The following is a 5,231-nucleotide window of genomic DNA, read 5'->3' as shown; positions in this document are numbered from 1 at the left end:
TTCCTCCTTGTGGGCAATCAGAGACATGCAGGAGGTTGTGGGAGAAGTTCAGACAGAACATGGAGATCGTACAGTCCCAAATGAGAGATAAGACCCACGTGCCCATGGATGTTTTCAAGCTCAATGGCATGGAAAAAATGATTGGAGCTAGAGGAAATCCCCCTGTAAGCTGCACTGAGGACCACCTGTATGTTTCCTACACTCATCACGCTAATGCTCATGCTCTTTGACAACTTGATCAGCAAGGTAGACAGTAGAATTGAGTGTGCCCTGAGTAAGCATGCTGATGTCGTTAAGCTGAGACTGATAGTGAAGAAGGAGGGGGGAACAACTTTAAACCAAAAGAGGGGAGATTGAAGTTTGATGTTAGAAAGACGTGTTTTACTCTGAGGGTGGCGAGGCGCTGGGACGGGTTGCGAAACAAGGGTGTGGAGGTAGTGAAAACAGAGAAGGGTAACTTGAAGAGTGCGTGAGGTGGACTGTGACTAGGATGTCTGTAGCCATGCTTTGTGGTGGTCCGACGGACTGTCTGTACACCCATCATTGTTTTATCTCTTCCTAACGACGGTGGGCCATGTAGTCATATTCAGTGTGATGACGAGTAGAGGTGAGAGTCATGCTCTTCTCTTTTATGGGGCTCTTGAGAGGAATGTCCACAGCCATCTTCCTTGGTGACTTGAACATGTTGTCCATGTTATTCCAAGCAGGAACAGATATCAGCCTGGGTAGTGGAAGAAGCTGTTGGCACTCACCAAATCTGGCTGTGGGAGTGAGATCAAAGTAATGCCGGCGTCCTTCCCTAAAACTGACCCATACTCAAATTAACCTGCTTTGCTCAGCGACGCATTAATCTCATTGACCACAGTCCTGCATGGCCTCCTTTTGAGGAGAGGCTCGGGGCTGGGAGTCCACTCCGCGCATTTCCAAGTTCAAAGTGACATAGCATCAGCCTCCCAGAGCACCCGCCTGTCATCATGAATGGGGAAGAGATGGGAAAAACCCTGAACCGCAGGCACACATGAGTCACGCGGCTGTGGAAAGCAGTGGAAAAGGTGTCCTGGCCTCAGGCACGCCAGGAATAGCAGGCCTCCCAAGTGCCACTTTCCTCATCATAGACATTACTGAAGGGCTTTGAACCATTCCTGAAGCAAGTGGAATGTCTAGCGCTGCGTCCTTCGAAAGCGCTGCCTCTCTGTGACTAGTGCAGATCCTATGTCACTTGTCTTGGCTTGGAGAGGACTTTTGGATATGATCCACCCAACCCAGTGTCTGATGAAAGCTCACCCAGGTGAGCTTTCTCTGCTGGATCACCTGGGAACAACTGCTTGGCACTGCCCGGTCCAAGCCTGTGGGTGTCCCCTCTTCCTGACAACACTACTTGATGACTGCGGAGAAGTAAATGTGAGCCGGCGTCGGAAATGGGGAAGAAAGCCAAACTGGAGAAGCAAGGAAAGGTGATGATCATGTGGAGTGTGTTCAGTGTGCGTTCCCTGTGGGGATGATCAGAGGCCTGGTGCTCCAGCCCTGTGGGGATAGCGTGACATTGTGACGCAGAGTCTGAGAGACCAGGGTTTTCTTAGCTGCAAGGCAAAACCTTCTACCTGTGGGCATGAAAGAGCAGCCCTCCAGTGCCTAGAAAAGATGACAGAGTTGGCAGGAGGAGGTCATCTTGCCTTGCTTGTGTCCTGAACAGCTGGCAGGCCACGGCAGCTACTCCAGGTACATCAGACCAGACAGAGGAAGTGTTTACAGCCCAAACGTAGAGCTCTTGTCATGCATCTTGGACGTTCATGACAATCCTTCATAGGAGCAACCAAAGGAACTCTCAGCTAGTAAGGGCTCTGCACATGTCAGCATCTTGCTGTGGGACTCAAGGTACACATGTAATCTACCCCTGAATCCCTTCCATGGACTCCAGAGCCCAGGGGAAATGAAAAGACAAAACTTGGCCCGCGTGGTTGTCACGTGGCCTGTTCACGGGAAAACAGAATGCTTCCTTCTGTCCTGCTTTGGGCCCAGCAGGCTGGCAAGTGAGAGGTTTGCATCATGAAAGACTGGTGGAAGGCTGTGCCTGTCTTGAAGAGTCTGGAGAGTGAAGGAGGAATGGCAAGAGATGTACCCGAGTGCTGTGGAGAGGGACTGCGCTCCAGTGGCAGTGGGAAAGAGGCATGTGTGCAGCCCATGCTGCAGAGGTGGGTCACAAACGGTACTGTTTCTGAGGACTGCAGCTTCATGGAGGGAGCCTGAGTGCGAGGCATCTCAGGAGGTCCATTGCTAGTCCAAGGAAGAGTTACAAGCATGGCTAGACCAAAGTGAGGGCACACTGCTCAGTGTGTGGCCTTGTTGAAACTGCAGGTTCATAATGCAGGCATGCAGAGTCCTCAACTTCTTTGGATACTTGCTTTGTGCTTTCCTTGTGAAATGCTTGTGGTCCTCAAGCAGCCCATCAAGTCTTGGTTCAGCGCCGTAATGCCCAGGGAGGAGATGACGGTGGAGCAGATGGATCTGGACTGAAGGAGGCTGCATGTCATGCAGAGCCCTCACGGGAGCAGACTCAGGGCCAGAACTGCAGCCCTTGGAGAGAGAAGTTCATGGATGAGCATTTGACCCTGCAGGAGCTGCCACCCACGGGACACACATTCTGCTGTGTTCACTTCCTAAAGGAGAGCACCCTGTTGTATGGACACGTCCTGGAGCAGTTCTCGAACAATTGCAGCCTGAGCATTGCACTGTACACTAACCTTACCTCCACATTCCCCATTCCTCTGCAGCGCACTGTGGGATGATGAAGAAGAGGATGGGTGGGAGAAGACAGATGTTGTTTTATGTTTCCTTTCATCTCTGGATATGTTAGCCTGCTTTTAATAACAGGCAGCAGATTACATTAATCTGAGTCTGTTGTTCTCCTAACAGTCATCAGCGATGGATCTCCTTGTTCTTGTCTCAACCCTGGAGTCTGCTTTTAGTGAACCTATACCAAGGGCTGCAGAAAGCACCAACTTGTGAACAGATGGTCCTCACTGTTAACGCTTAAAGGAGGACACCTGACAGCACTGAGTCCCCACGGATCTTCCCTGAGGCCCTGGGGCTTTGCTGGCTGACCTGTTCCCAACCCTTGCACACAGAGAGGTGGAGGTTGTGCCGTCCTCTGTTCTCCTCCTCTGGGGAAGAAGTGCAAAATGACATGTGGTGGAGATGATGGAATCTGGCAACTATTTCATTCTGCCCAATGTACTTACCGGTGTGCTGTAAAGAAGGAGGGGGCTCCTCATTGCCTTCTTTCAGTCCCGGGTCTACCAGCCTGAGCAGTAAAGTTCCTGCGGAGAATGGGGCACCTGGGTGTATTGGGTGAAGCGTGTAAAGGAGAAGGGATACCTGGAGTGACTCTGTGGGGATAGTGAGGAGAGAGAGGATGAGTGGTAGCCCCTTGCTGGTACACGGTTTGTTCCCTGCAGTTGTGCCACTGAAGAGAGCAGAGCAGTAAAAGGTGATTGATGCACAAATGTTTTCCCTCTCCTGCAAATCCTACCCAGCTTATCCTATTTTTTGTTTGTCTCGTGTGTCTGGCTCATGTCTGCAGCCAGGGTGTGTGGATGGCACAGGGAAGCTGCCTGCAGATGGCAAATCATGCAGGTCTTACCAGAGCCAGCTCTTGCCTTGTTCTCCCAACAGGCTCTAGCAGCACAGCCTATCCCAAACCTTCCTGGGCCTGCTGCCAGCGCCTGAGGCTGGTCTCCACCCACGGCAGGTAAACCAGTGCTGTCCTGGGAGCCTTGGAAGCCCCACCTCCTACACAGCTGGGCTGGGCAGGCAGCCCTGCAGGATCAGGTCAGAGAGTTTTCTCTGGCTCCCTGCTTCTGCCTGCCCTTGCTGCTCCCTGTGAGCTGGAGGGTAGTGGCAATCATTCATTGTGGCTGGGGCTGTCCACTTCCATCTGCTCTGTCCTGATCACATTTGTCCCTTCCTTGCCCAGCAGCACTCCAAAAATGCTGTGGAGCAGCACTTGCAGCACACCACTCAGCTCTGCCTGGGAAGACCAGTTGTTTGGGGGAGAGGGGCTTGTGCTAGCTAGGCTGACACACAGCGGGTGCACGCAAATGCCCACACAAGCATGGGCATGTGCAGGCAGCATAGTTCTAAGCTGGATGGAGAGCAGCACCAGTTGGAGCATTCAGGGGAGCAGTAACAGGCCTCGCGTAGCACAAACAAGAGCTCCAACCCATGAGGCATATGGAGGTGAGCTTACCCAAAAAGCTTTAAAAGTGAATCCTGACCATAACAAGACATCAGAGAACTGTGATCACCTGGATACAGGCTTATGCTCCTTTGGTGTGAGACCTTGCTTTCTTTTTGCTGTCTCCTGGTATATTATGTCACTGTGGAACGAGGTTGTGGATCTGCATGCAGTCTTGTCAGTAGCCAAGGAAAATAGGCATAGGAAAGCAGGCATAGGAAAGAACTCTGAGACATGAGAGCAGTAGGCTTTCCTGATTGCCATCCAGGATTAATAGTTAGCCTCAAGACTGAATTCTCTTGAGTGCCATCAGAGGCAGCCATTGCGTGCTGTGGGACCCATGAGAAGGTGTGTTGTGTCTTCCTGCCAGCTCAGCGTTCTGCTGAAGCCTCCTGTCCGTCCATTCTGTTGCTGAGAGGACATAGAGCAGGTGTGCAGCTGGTCCCATGGTGTAAAGGTGAGCACTCTGGACTCTGAATCCAGCGATCTGAGTTCAAATCTCAGTGGGACCTCTACTTTTGGGCTCCCAAACCATTGCCCACAGCTGACTTTCACCTAAGCCTGAAACTGAACTAATTAATGCATACCAGACATCCTTCTTGCCATCCTTCCTTCTCTGTGCTTTTAGCCATGCAGTGGCCTTCCCCTGACATGGTTCCTCCACACCTGCCTAGCTTAGTGAGCACAGGCCCCGACCCTTCTTTGTTGCCTTCTGATTGATGGCTGCTGCCTTGTGAGGGAAACCAGCAGAAGGTCACTGTATCCCACAGCAGCTGAGGTGCAGACCCTGCAGTCCAATCCTGCTCAAGGCATGGTCGAGAAGAGCAGGCTGTTCAGAGCCGTGTCTGGGGGCATGTTGCTTATTCCAGTGAGACAGACTCCTCAGCATCCCTGGAAAGCTCAATCCCATCTTTGTCCATCTTCACAGGACACGAGGAATACTGTGTGTGGTGTTCTGTGGATTCCCACTGATGGCATGGCTTTTTGTCCTCTCACA

General features: G+C 51.9%; 1 non-coding gene across 1 annotated transcript; it reads left to right on the top strand.

The window, feature by feature from the left end:
* The first annotated feature begins 4,674 nt into the window (after positions 1-4,674).
* Positions 4,675-4,746, top strand: TRNAQ-CUG (transfer RNA glutamine (anticodon CUG)). The gene has a single exon. It is a non-coding gene; the product is annotated as a tRNA-Gln (tRNA).
* Positions 4,747-5,231: the final 485 nt, after the last annotated feature.

Source organism: Lagopus muta, chromosome 10 (assembly GCF_023343835.1).
Source record: "Lagopus muta isolate bLagMut1 chromosome 10, bLagMut1 primary, whole genome shotgun sequence".
Lineage (NCBI taxonomy): Eukaryota > Metazoa > Chordata > Aves > Galliformes > Phasianidae > Lagopus > Lagopus muta.
The sequence above is the reverse complement of the archived record's forward strand: the minus strand, read 5'-3'. Positions and strand labels throughout refer to the sequence as shown.